A 13,809-nucleotide genomic window follows, 5' to 3' on the forward strand; every position below is an offset into this window, starting at 1 on the left:
CTTATTAAACTCTTATACTGTTGTGAACAATGATTCTTGTATGTGTGTCTTAAAGAAAATAGAGCTGTTGTCCTCTCGAGACTCTGAAGGAGCCACCAGTGCAGACATTTATTTCAGTCAAGTGAAGGCGCTGAAGCAACACACAGCAGATGAGGGTCATGGGAAGTCAATAGTGAATGCATGCCTCATTTCTCCCTTTCAGTAACACAGCATGTACACACACAGGAACAGCAGCAGAACTCTTCATGTCAAAGTGCTAACTGATGATAAATTTATACATGTCTGACACTTGTCTCCATTTCTGACAATGTTATTCAAGGCCATGACTGAAGGCGTCAGCGCGCTTGTGTAATCCTGTCCCCAAAATGTCACAGTGTGCACACTTACAAAGCTGTCTTTGGAAAGTAAAGCGACCACAGTGAAAAGAGGCCAGGGTCTTAACACTGCTCCATCTGTAGCAGGAAGATGGAGGTAATGAGTGAAAACAAACGGGGAACTCAACGTGACTTCTTCCGCTGCGCTCTGATTAGAATAAAGCCGAGTGATTTTCACTGAGGTGTTGTGATTTAATCCACATCCTTAAAGACTAAAAGCAGAGGCTCAGTCAAAACAGTTCCTCTTATTCTTACAGGATTAATAAAACGTGTCAATACAGAACCAATCCTGGGAAGAAATACTATTATTTTATCAAATCTTTGTTTTAAGTCAGTTATTGTTCACAAACTGCTCAATGCAAACCCTGTTTTGGGTAATCTGAAGACTTCTCAAACACTCTTCCTGTCACATTAAATCAGTTTAAAGACTACAAGCATGCATCACTTTTATTCTCTGCATGTATCTAATTACACGTAGTGATTTAATACTTCTATCAGAAAAACTAGACAAACTCTTTGATTAAAAAATAAATCTGTACAAGCTTTAGACACATTTGTGTCTGCATTTAAAACTTTGTCACTTTTTCAAATACTGATATCAATTTTGGGGAGAGAGAAAAAATCTGATACCGATATATCGGTTGTTATCTTTTTTCAATCTATGTTCAATCTGTGGATAAACGCATTCATTGTATTGATCCCTAAATTCAGTTATCAAAGTCTTGTGTCTCCAGAATAACGTAGACTGGATGGTCAATCAGTGGCTAAGTAACTGCATGTACGTGCGTCACCTCTGGAGAGTGATATAAAGAGTTGTAATCCTTATAGCGCCCTCTGCTGGCGACAGCCAGAAAGAGCGCTGCTAATTTAATACAACAATAATGAAATGCAATTGCTTGGTTAATAAATTGACCTAAATCCCACTCCAACAAAGAAATGGAAGCACACATCTCACAATAGCATAATTTCTTTTAGAGGTATGTGCTTTTTGCGCCTGAAGAAATACGTGCTCCTTTTGCACGTGACTTACTTTTCATACATAATGGACACATTTGAAAAGGGCTGAGGGCCATTATAATGTATTACCTGTGTGTAAATATCATCTACAGAGAATTCCTGAGGTTTGGTACTATTCAATTAGAGAAGGTCAGAGCACTGTCATGGTCTACATTTAGTTCACTTATATTGTGTTCTCAGTTTCCTTCAGTATTTACTGTGATTAAAAAAAGAGAATTATTACTAAATATTAAGTCACCCCAGAGATAAAACACAGCCATGTTAGATTAGTTCTTGCAGGAACAATAAAAACAGTTCCAGGTTTCTCTTCACTCCTGTAGGAGGATTTTTAGAAAGCCTCTCTGAGTGTTCAGTTGAAACTGAAGAATTTGTAAGGAAGACTTTTAATTCAAGACACCATCTGAAGAACAGGTGGTTCGACGCAGCAGTGGGAGTCTATTCGTTTAGCTGGAGGAGACGCTCAGAAAGACTGGGGTCTCCGAGAGTCTCCTGAGTATTGAAAGGTTTGTTTCTCTGCATCGTGCTGCTGTGTTTCGTTGCAGCATTAAACTGTGTTTGCTGGTACATTGATCTCTCTGCAAATTGGCACATTTACATGTTACTTTCTTTTTTATTTCTATAGCATGTTATCTGATTGTTGCTATGGCAGTAACCACGATAGTGACTAGCTGGAGTCGGAGGCATTCTTTCTGGCAGAGTAGAGATGCAAAAGTTTTTCTCGTTATCACTCACATTTTAATGTATTTGCATTTCCACCATGGCTGTGTTTGCGTGAAAGTTAACAGCAAGGTTTCTGATGCTAATAATGCACAACGCTCTGATGCCAATATTTATGTCCCACATTGCAGCTGTTAATTAGAGCGGCAGTGAGGTGGAACAACAACCTGAGAAGAAAGAAAAACACCTACGTACTGTACGTGTAAACCGTATCAGCTACTGTCGATCAGTTCAAAGCCAACTTTTAGGGTACAGGAAACAGTCAAAAATAATGACAACACATTTTTTTTAAACGCTGATTTAATTTAAGCTTGAAGGTCCTCTGAATAAGAACTGGGATTAAATATTCCTAAATATGTTTACACACACAGTAAGGCATTTAACTTGGTGTTTTGGTGTGAAAACAAACAAACAGAATAAAGATGTACACAATTTTAAAGACTCAGAAACAAATGTATCAATGCGTTACAGGATAAAACACATATATACTACATTCACCAAAGGGGAAGTGAAAGAGCTGTACAGTAGTGCCTCACTCGCTAATATCTCAGCTGATGAATACAAATCTAAATGTTATCTGAGAACTATAAGAGTCAGTTCAAGTGGAACCTGTTTTAAATTGAGCAATGAAAGAATCTCAAAGGCAACCCATAAAGTGCACAAACTGTTCACATGATGGTACTCAATCTTTCTGCATGTGCGTGTCTTTAACAAGATAACATGTATGTACGTGACACCGTTGTCTTGACACAAACTGTCACAGGTTCGGATTACTGTAAAACTCATAGAGCATTTTGAGATCTGTGATTCATTAAAACATCCCTGCAGGAAATCTCACTTTGATGACGTGTTTGAAGACTGTTGAATGTAAAAGGCACCAGACATGTACAGTGGGTAACTGAAGATCCCTGGGTTAATTGCCCCATGATTGTGAAATATGTCCTTTTTAGGAATACTATTCGATAATTCACCATGATGATGTAACACATCTTAGTATTTGAAAGGATGTTGCTGGAACTCCTCACCTAAACGCATGAGTTAGATTACATTAGGAAATGAATCACATTTTCTCTTCATTAGTTTGAAGGATTTGGCATTTGGATGACATTTTGCTTCTGTTAATGTTTCATGTCTTCAAGTAAACAACAGTGTTGACTTTTTAACTCTGGTTTCAGAACATTATGAGGTGTTTTCATTGTCATTTAGAGACATTCAATATGGTTTCTCGAGTATAAAACAGATTCTGCTCTTTAAACAACAAGAATGGGTTTGATGATGAAGTCATTCCTGGGGCTCTGTGGGTTTCAGAAACGAAGAATTTATATTAACCTAGGGGAGTAAGTCATAGGAATGACCTTAGGACTTTAGTTGTTTTTGGTCTTGATTTGGGGCTTTTTTGCCTGTAGCCTATTTTAGAGCTAGGACATAGTGGATAGAGTCAGAAATTGGGCAGCGAGAGAGAGAGAGAGAGCGGGTAATGACATGCAGGAAAGGAGCCACAGGTCGGGTTCCAAACATGGGCCGCCAGCTTAGATGACTATAGCCTCTGTACATGGGGAGCACACTATCCACTGTGCTGCCGGCGCCCCCAGCAGTGTCATAATTCTGTGAGTAAAATAATTGATGGTTATAGTGAGGGTTTGGGTTGGATAATTCAATATTTATCCGTCAACAATGAGTCTAATAACACCACTAAAAGGCCACTGTGGCTGATTACCACTGCAGAGCTTTGAACCTGCTGGTTTTGCAGGGAAGGGGTGGATCATTGTAGAAAAAGGTTTAGAGTAAATGATTTTCTGATGTTTCAGTATTCACTGTTAGCTGAATGTGTCATACTAGTTCAGTCCCAGCATTAGGATAATATTTGTCTCTTTTCTTGTACAAACTCCTGTCTGTGTGAAGTAATTAAACTTTGAATAAAACATCTGAAGAGTTACTGAGCATAGTATCAGTTGACTGCTGTCTTAAATGTGACTGTCGTGACGGAGGTTTCTGACATCTACTGTCCCCATGAAATCTGTATAATAGTAATTGTGTACGGATTTGCATGTCATCTATGTCACTTCCCCAGTAATAATCTCCTGTATGCACGCTGTGATATGATGTGAGAGTGTGACAGCTACAGCAAAGCCCAGTTTCACACAATCCCAAACCCCTGTGACAATTTGACTGACAGCATGTGACAACTACACATACGTTTCACGCGTGCTGGATGGAGTGAATGGCACAGATTGTGACAGAAAAGCTGTTGTGACATTTAGAGTAAAGTCAAACTAATCAAGAATGCTTGCAAATGAAAATACACATAACTCAAGACCAAATCAAATAAATCTTTCCGGCTGCTCAGAAACAATAATGTCTCTGCTACTGAAGTCTCTGAAAGGATAGACAAATGTTGCATGATGGGAAGTAAACCAGATAAACACTGCTCTAAAAACAGGTTTAGCAAACAGGAAGGCTAAATTGACATACTGTGAAGGCACATAAGAGAAGATACACAATGAACATATGCAGGCTGACAAACAAGAGATTCTCATTACAACATAAAAGACGCACATGAACGAGATGCCTTCATTAAAAGACTAAAAAAAGCATGCATGTTCGCCAACACGCCGGTGTAACACAGAGCGCTCACCACATTAAAGTCCACACATACTGTACCTTGTGACAGTGCACTCACAGAGTGTTTCAGGTGAGAAACTACAATGCAGAGATTGTTGCTCCTAATGAGACAGCTGTCATGGACTGCTGCTAAACAAATACAAAATATAACAAGAAACGGCATCTAAAAGTGGCGCACTGTAAAGCACAGAGAGAGCAACGTTAAAATGATATTCCAGTTCTCTGCTGCAGACGACGTATCTGCTCTGTAAATCACTTCCTGTTTCTGTTCACCACTCACTGCCTGAATCCTTGTGGCTGCAGCGCTGGTGCTGTATAGATGTTAAGCATCAGCTGCATGTTGGTCTGATGGTTATAGTTGATCCATGATCATATGGATTGGTGCAATATTTAACATCATGTTGTGACATACAGCTAAGGCTTGAGTCTTGTGTTTCACTCTACTGTATAAGGTGATAATTACAGGATTGGATAACAGCAATAAACCTTTGAGCGACATATTGGTCTGGACGGTTAATCAGCTTACATATGTTTATGGAACCACTTAGTTTGCTTCAGGCCCGACTGTGACTGATTAGGACCTTTTAGACCCCCGTAAACTTCATAGTTCTGGTCACTTTTCTCACATTTTGATGAAAGTCAATAATTCAGTCGTCCAGTCACCTGCTCCAACCTCTCTCAATGGTGCTTAGAAAAGTGGTTATTATTTCATTCACAGTAATTACAGGTGGCTGTCAGGTCAGAGCAGTTTCAAGCACTTTTCATGACCCACAATTCTGTCCCCAATTTCCACACCAGTCAGACAGCCTATAATGTAACAGCCGAAGCCCATTTCAACCAAACACAAGGAACATAAGTGAGCATGCATTAATCACTTTGCTAGAGCAGCTCTCTGTATCTCTGTGATCCCATTTACAGCAGGCAGGCACCCGAGAAGACATGAACTGTCACTCTGCGTTTGGGTGCTCACAGAACGAAACAACAAGAAGCTCAAAGTTAAAACTAAACAGCTGAGCAATTCCTAACCTAATCAACAAAGCAAATTTATCTTAGTCCGATCTAAGTCCATTATCAGCATGAAGCTAACAACAGCTGCTCTGTTGTAATGGAAATCTTAATTACACACATTAATTATGCCGGGATGAATGCAAGAGAAATGATATATAAGCCATTATCTTCAAAATCAATTGAACCATGCAAGACATTATAGACTCGTGCACTACATGCAGAAGTATGCAGACTGTAATCTGAATGTGATTTACATAGACCCCCACAGAGCAGACAAAAGGCCCTCTGAAAACTCCAGATTTGTTTCTATCAGTTTTCACCTTGCTCCATGATGGGATTTTTATCTGCAGGCCTGAGGGAGGAATCTGTTTGAATAGAAGCTGGACAGACCCAGAGATAGCATGCTATTACCAACACCCAGCACTGCAGCAACCATCAATCTCTGCAAGTTTCTCTGTTTACACACAGGACAGCACAACAGTCATGACTCATTGCCGCTTAGGATGCACTTAGAATGAGATGATGTTTTCCCGCCTCCTTTGCCCGTCGTCTGGACACTCCTAATCAAGCTCTGTGTACTGTCACTGACAGGAGTATCTCCGAGACATGCTGAGGAACAGTCGATTTACAGCTAGTTATTACACCCGACATTGTTCTCTCTGATTGCAATCACACATCTTGGCTTTTGTCTCTCACAGACTCCAAGGCTCAGAGATCTTTGATTTGCTGTTTCTTTACAAACTGTCAAATGCACCAAGACCTGTCTGATTTCCCACTCTGGTAGCACTGCCATCCCAATTCATTTTCTATAACAGCACAAGATTGCTGGGTCTCTACAATGTAACCATGATGAGATAGATTGGTGTGTGTGTGCACGTTCAGGGAGTAATCTTTTCTCCTCTTTTCTCTTTTTAGGTCCCAAGTCACGCAGGATTCGATCAGTTCACTCCTGAAAATACCCCCAGACAAAATCCAAACTTCACATGTGAAGGAAAGGTCTCTGTTGTGTTTCTGAACCACAATGATCCTCGCAGGAAAGAAAACAAGTTGGACTTTTTTTATTCAAGAGAACAGAGAGAACTGGAGTTAAAAAAAAACAGATGTTTCCCTTCCTCTCAGTCACTCACACAAACACATTGGGAGACTCATACAGACGCCTCAACGCTGCATCCCACTGAGCGATAGATTGCCATTACTTCACAAGGAAGGAAAGAACATGTTGCCAGGATTTTAATTAATTTCGTTTACTTGTGTGTTGAGTGTCACGCTGACTTTGTTGGCAATCCACCATTCAATAATCATGTCAAAAAATCTGACAATTCAAGCAGAAAGGAAAGCTCGGTGGGAGACGAGAGATTGGTTAATAGTAACAGAGCTCAGAGCTCTTGCTAATATGAAAGTCTGATTAAGCAAGATGTTTGATACAATGTGTTTGTTTTAAATTGTAACCATGATAGACATTTTTAAAGTCCTGAAAGAAAAGTTTCTGACATCACATCTTAGGACCAACTCTCAGAATGTTTTTCCAAACATGTCAAATTGTCACATCGAGCATCATCTTCATTTCTGATATCTGCAGAAACACTGATTTGATTTGGGCCAGCAACACAAGGGATGCAACACTCAGACAGGTTTTCAAAGAGAAAAGCAGTTAGTTAGAAGTTGTTTTTTCTGAGGGATTTATTGAGGATTGTCTCCGAGACAATCAAAAAAAAAAAAAAATGCCAAACTGACTACATCCACGAGTTTGTGAACTGATGTCGATCTGTGGGTGAACAACAAAAAGTTTTCTTCTTATAATGATGTCCTCTTCAATTCAACAACACATTGATTCAAGAAGTGAACACAGACTTCTTGATGAGTCTGTTTAACAATTAAATTCACATCAAAACCTGGCAATGTTCAAAACAAGAAAATTAAGAAACATTCCTCAAAAGGCACCAACACCACAGACAAGGCTGAGATTTCCCCAAGTGCAGTTTTAAATTAAACACAGACACCAAATGTTTTTCTTATTATTTTTTGTACCAGACTTTGAACATGTTCATTACTACCTTCAGATGGGCATTTTACACATGGGCAAATCTTCACGTTCACTCAAGGAACTGTAGACTCTTCAAACATCTGAGCCGGCTTCATGTTGAATCCCAATAGGCTGCTGCTCGAGTGCAAACACAGAAGAAGTGTACAAACCCAAACCACATATAAACATGTATCAGACTTTGACCAGTGATTACTGGTGAAGGTTTGATTATGTTCTATTAACCAGATGTTTATATGGATATTGAGCATATAAACATTAACTGGTTACTCTTGCACACATTGTCCAAAGTTGTCAAAGATGTTTCAGTAAAGATGACACTTACTATATAGAGTGGATGTACCACTGATCTTTACCTCATGTAAACCTTCATAAAGCCGTGTAAACATGTGATGAGTGTGTTATGGTGCTGCCATGTTGCGGCCAAGTGTTTTAAATAGTATTTCTAAAAGTCTGTATTGTGAACAGTGTTTATTAATTTCTCATTTGACTACATGGATTCATCATAGATCTTTTGAGTCTTTTGCTTATGAACTTTGTTGTCTTGTGGACAGTCCTGATTGTAGGTGCTGACCAAAATGTATGTATTTGTCTTTGTGCTTTTTTAGGATTTGCTTTTATTTTTATTTAAAGTTTATTTGATGTGGACATAGCAATTACACAGGACAAACCAGATGCATTGATTTGAGTGTTTTAGCACATGTGTTAATTTGCAACACTAATGTGTATTGCCTGATTGGACCTCTGTTGCAAACCAATTTTCCCCTGAGGTACAATCAAGAGTTTCCAATCCAAACCAAATGCTAGTTTGTGGCCCAAAGTCAAATTGTAACTTTTTTTTTTTTTTTAACAGTTTGTGTCATAAATTTAATTTCACACTGAAACACTCAATGGGCTGTAAGAACTAAGACATGGTACTGGTAGCATGAATGCTGCTAATGATAGAAAGAGGATTCTTCCTAGAGTCATTTAATCTATACTGGTAGTTAAATAATTAAATAAATTGACACTTTATGACCCATTTCTGTATAAAACAGGACACACACACACACACACACACACACACACACACACACACACACATAACTCAGAAAGACAATCTAAATAGAAGAGTGGCCTATTTTAACATTTGTGGAGCATACCTGATGTTTTTCTAAGTCTTTCACCAAAGATCAGGAACAGATTAAGTGATTAACATGAAGATAGATTTATATATATATATATTTTTTAGGGGAAGTGTTTTCTTTCAGGAAACTTTATGGTTGAGCAGTGACAAAGTGTAATGACACAGACTGACTGAGCCTGAGGGCAGAGCAAAGGGACGCTGTGGGACCCAAAAGTTTGATTACTGTCTAATCTACTGAATTTAATTAGAAATGAGGTCTCCTTAAAGTTTAATAGTCGTGTTATAGTACCACAATTTCAATCTATTGGCCGCCTACTTCTGCAGTTATCTGATTCTCCACAGTGACTTTCCAAAAGGTCATTTCCTCTGAAGTGCACAAACTACTTCACAATTCATTCAATCGATCTGCTTTTTGATTTCTCTTAACTATGGAATTGTTTTCAATGTAAAGACATCTTAACCTTTGTCTCTGTGCTGCAGGTTTTATTGCTCTAAATATATCACATGACAAATGACTTTTTGTACATTATGTAGCTTCTCCTTTCCTAATTGCTGCAGTTTGTTCACAGCAGAAAGAGCAATGAAATTCAGCGCTCCTCTGCTTCTTCCTATCACTCCAGGCTACGACTGCGGCTCATTATGCAGAGCAAAGCAAATCATTCTGATGTTTCTCCAGAACAAACCTGACACTGAGCAAGATGGCATTATTTTTAAATCTCAACTCTTCATCTCACATTTCAGCTTAAACTACCTCCGCACTAATTTCTGTCTGCTTCCTGTGCCCCCTGTTAACTGTAACAAATGAACTCTGCAAACCACATATCCTCTCCGGCCTCACCCTTCTTTCATTTATATTTTAATGTGGCTCTAAAGTTCCTGAATCTAATTTATTTCCATCATCTCATACAGCTTAGTCCGTGTCTTGCAGCAAAATAATTTGCCTATTTGTAACCATAGCGCCTTCATAACACTTTAACCAATCCAGTTTATCTTTTAAGGTTTAAAGGTTTAAATAAAATTCAAATTTACAGTAAGTGTTACACTCGCTACATCTATTCTTCCTATTATGAACTCAGTCAAGCAATTTGAGACCACAAAATTGTCTTTTAAAGAATGGAATAAACATGAGCTGCGCCATTATGGGAGACGTGTTGGCTCCAAAAGTGACACTGAAGTACTTGCTCCTTGATTTGTTGCAAAGTGACTTTACATTAACACAACACTTATGCTGTTGTTACCTGTAAACAAAGCGCTGACGAAGAGCCAAATTGCATAAAATCGCTAATTAGATTAAATAAATTGCTTTAAAGTTTGACATTTCTGCCTCTGTCTATCATCATTTCTTTGTACATTCCATTGCAGTGAAACCAAGCAAAAACACAGTCGTAATGGTAACTTTTAATGGGTCTGAAGAAGTGTTAAACATGAGTAATTTAACAAAGTCATCATGGTTCAACCAGAGAGACGCTTCATCTTACAATGTCCTGTGAAACTGTCACTCAGTGATGGACTAATTTTCCCCCCTGATTCTTTCCTTTCTCCCCTGTTACTATTTTTGAAACCTGCCCCATCTGGCTGCTCTTCTCAACAATATTGCCCAATGAGCTTTCATTCCCTCTGTTGTTAAATAGAAATGAATCTGCTCTCCATCACAGGTGGGAGGCACACTTAATTGACTCGTGTTAACATCCTCCCATGCCTCGTACACCTGCTCTCTTTCCATACACGCATTTTATTATCTCAATTCATTCTGATCCATTGTTTTGACAGTTAACCCTTCAGTGGGTGGTCACATCACATCAGCACAACTCCGGGCCTTCAGATCTGCACGCAAGCTTGAACTTTTTGGTTACTTTTTTATTTGTTTTTATTTAGATAATCCTGTGACCGAAAATAAATCACTATGTGCAATCCTGATGTGTGTGTAAAGCTCTGCACAAGGCAAATAAATTATATGACTGTGAGTCTAATTTGTCTTCCACTGTTGAAAAGCTCAGTCTGTATAAATGAGAAGAAGAGGAAAAAACCTCCAACATTTATTTCTGATTGGCTATCTGTACATCATGCGTCTCCAAAACCAACGTCAATTTCATCTCATCTGCTATCTGACAGAACTTAAATTGGATCCCAAAGAGAATAACATGATGGAAATGAAATCAACATTTCCATTTTCTACTTTCTCTGCCACCTATCATGGTTGTTGATTCAATAACTGAGGCATTTTTTTTATTTATTTAAGATTGTAGAAAAATAGTTGGAAAGCTTTCCATATGGCTCTTACAGAAACGTCATGTGCTCAGCAGTTATTTACACCTGTTATCACGAATGGCTGACAGTGTAGAGGCGGGCTGGAAAAGCTCATCACTTTCTTGATGTTGTGCTGCATACAGAATATTTACTTTCTTTTCTTTACGTTCCCTGCTGCAGGAAGGTTTTTCAACCTTTGAATCAGGCGTCCCTTTATGCAGATTTCAGGTAATTTAATGAACTGTAGTGCGGCGCTGTGACGATCATTATACAATGCAAGAGACGCTGATTTATATTGAAGTACCTGCTTATTTCCTACACAATTAACTTTGAGCTAATGCTAATTTAAGCCTTCAGTGCCCACACACTATTTTCAGGAAATGTGTAAACAGAGGAGGGCCAGGAGCATAAAAGTGTACCAACTTACTAAAGAAATATGCATGTGCACTTTACAGCCCCTGAGAATAGACTGTTCTGTACTAATGTGTCAGGCACAGTGAATTAATGAGCATATGCATGAGTCTCCAGCCCACCCCCACAATGAACTATGATAGGATGTGGACACACCTCCTGTAGTACCTGTACATCATTAAATAGGTAGCACAGCTCTGTTCTGGCCTTTATCCTTAATGCTCTGGTGAAGACTGAATATGGTTGTCATGACACCAGAATTTGACATTTCAATAAGATGATAAAACTATTCAAAGGATATCGATACATGTTTCCATGTCTGAGTAACACAATAGAAGTCTTAGGCTCCTTATACTCGCTAATATCTTTAACTGAAAAAAACTCCTGCACACTTTTTAAATTGCAGAAATGCGTTGGCAAATTTGTGCACTTCAGACAGTGAGGAGGTTTTAAAACATTTTATAGAGAGGTGACACCGCTTTACGTTGACCTTCAGCTGTTATTTAATTTAGTTTAATTTATCTTGTCAAGCAGGAGAGAGAATCTATTGACGCCTACAAATACGTGAAAGACAGCGCTGAAGCTACCCAGGGACCCATGACACTCAGACAAACGCAAAGTAATGACTGTCATGATAATACATTTACTTGGGTGAAAATGACCTTGTGATAGTGTTCTATGACCTATGTATGAAGTGTAATAATTTACAGATTCATCACAATGAAAACAATCATAACCTGCAGCACTAATGATGGTGTAGTTATGCATAAAGATATACACACATGGTCTTCTTCATTCTCAGCCACACTATTTGTGATGAGTTAATCCCACAAACACAATTATGTTATTAATGCACCGCTGAAAATAGTCCCAAATTAATTCTCTATTAAGTGTCATTTGACTAATGTTGGCTGGAATCTACACTGCCCAGCTGTTTGAAAACTGAATGTTTTCTAATTAATCTCATATTTGTCCCAGTTTTCTGCGTCTCTGTGAGTTCTATACACTGTACACAAGTCACAAAGTGTAATAAACCAGACTAACACATTGTGGGATTTCGTGTTGTTATGTAGTTTGTTGCGAATAAAAAAAAATGAATCACACCTGACTGAATCCTTAACACTTTTTTCCCCCTTTTTTATAAAACACCTGTCAAGAGCTGCATGTCTCAGCGTGCATCACGACACAGGCACAGCAAAATGCAATCTTCCAGATAGCCAAACATCATAAATACAAATCTAAAGTCATAGTGCTGTGCTGCTTTTTCCACACTGTCCATAAAGCTCAAGTCTAAATCGAGAAAGTTTGAACTTCAAAAGCAGTCTCATTAAGTTCAAAGCCTGGATAAAGGAACATTCAACACACTGAGCAGAGGACCTTAGAGAGCTGCTGCTGAAACAGGGCTGCAGTCCATCTCTAATTAGCTCTAAGTATTTCATACAAGGTGCAGGGTGTGAGTGAGACTCAGTGTTAGTAAGACTCCACCCTCCATCTCCCTGCAAATGTCCTACAGTATGTTGACATAGGTGCACTACCTTTAGTGCACCTTTTTTTTAAAGGGGTTTAGAGGTGTTTTCCCTAATGTGTTTTTTAACGCTGAAATGCCCGACTCAACATCTTGGGAGTCTGGCATCTGCCTCGTGTCAAGTTCTGTAAATCACAGGGGTAATCATTAAGATGGTCTAAGTAGCTCTGTGATTATGCTCCGAAAAACAAACCACGGGTTTGACGCTGGGATTAATAGGGTCCGGTGGTGCTTTAACATCAGGAGGAGAGAGAGAGGGAGAGAGAGTAACCGGGCCTTTGATCATGTGTGATGCTGAGAGCAGTGATTCACTGCACCCTCGAACCCCTTGGCTGAATAGGGCCGGCCAGTCCTCTGAGCTTCTCTTATTTATGTATTAATTTTCTCCAAACCCTCAAATCTGATTGTCCTGGTTCATTAGATTAAGATAAACACATGAACGACTGAAAAGAACTGATCAGTCTACTGGGACAAAGATGTACCCTCACAAAAACCTGAAATCTGTATTTTGTTTTTGTCAAACTATAAACATGTTTGACATCTTTTAAAAATAATAATATGTGATAAGAAAAAGTGTTTCAGTCCTGTGTTTCGGCAGTGACCTTTGTGCCGGCTCTCCCTTTGTGTGTTTTCAGGATTTCAAAGCTTTCTTTGTCTCTCTGGAGAAACAAGAAAGACAACCTTCAGCCACAATGTTTTGGTTCATTTGTGAAAAAATGAT

The sequence above is a fragment of the Symphodus melops genome, assembly GCF_947650265.1.
Source record: "Symphodus melops genome assembly, chromosome: 10".
Lineage (NCBI taxonomy): Eukaryota > Metazoa > Chordata > Actinopteri > Labriformes > Labridae > Symphodus > Symphodus melops.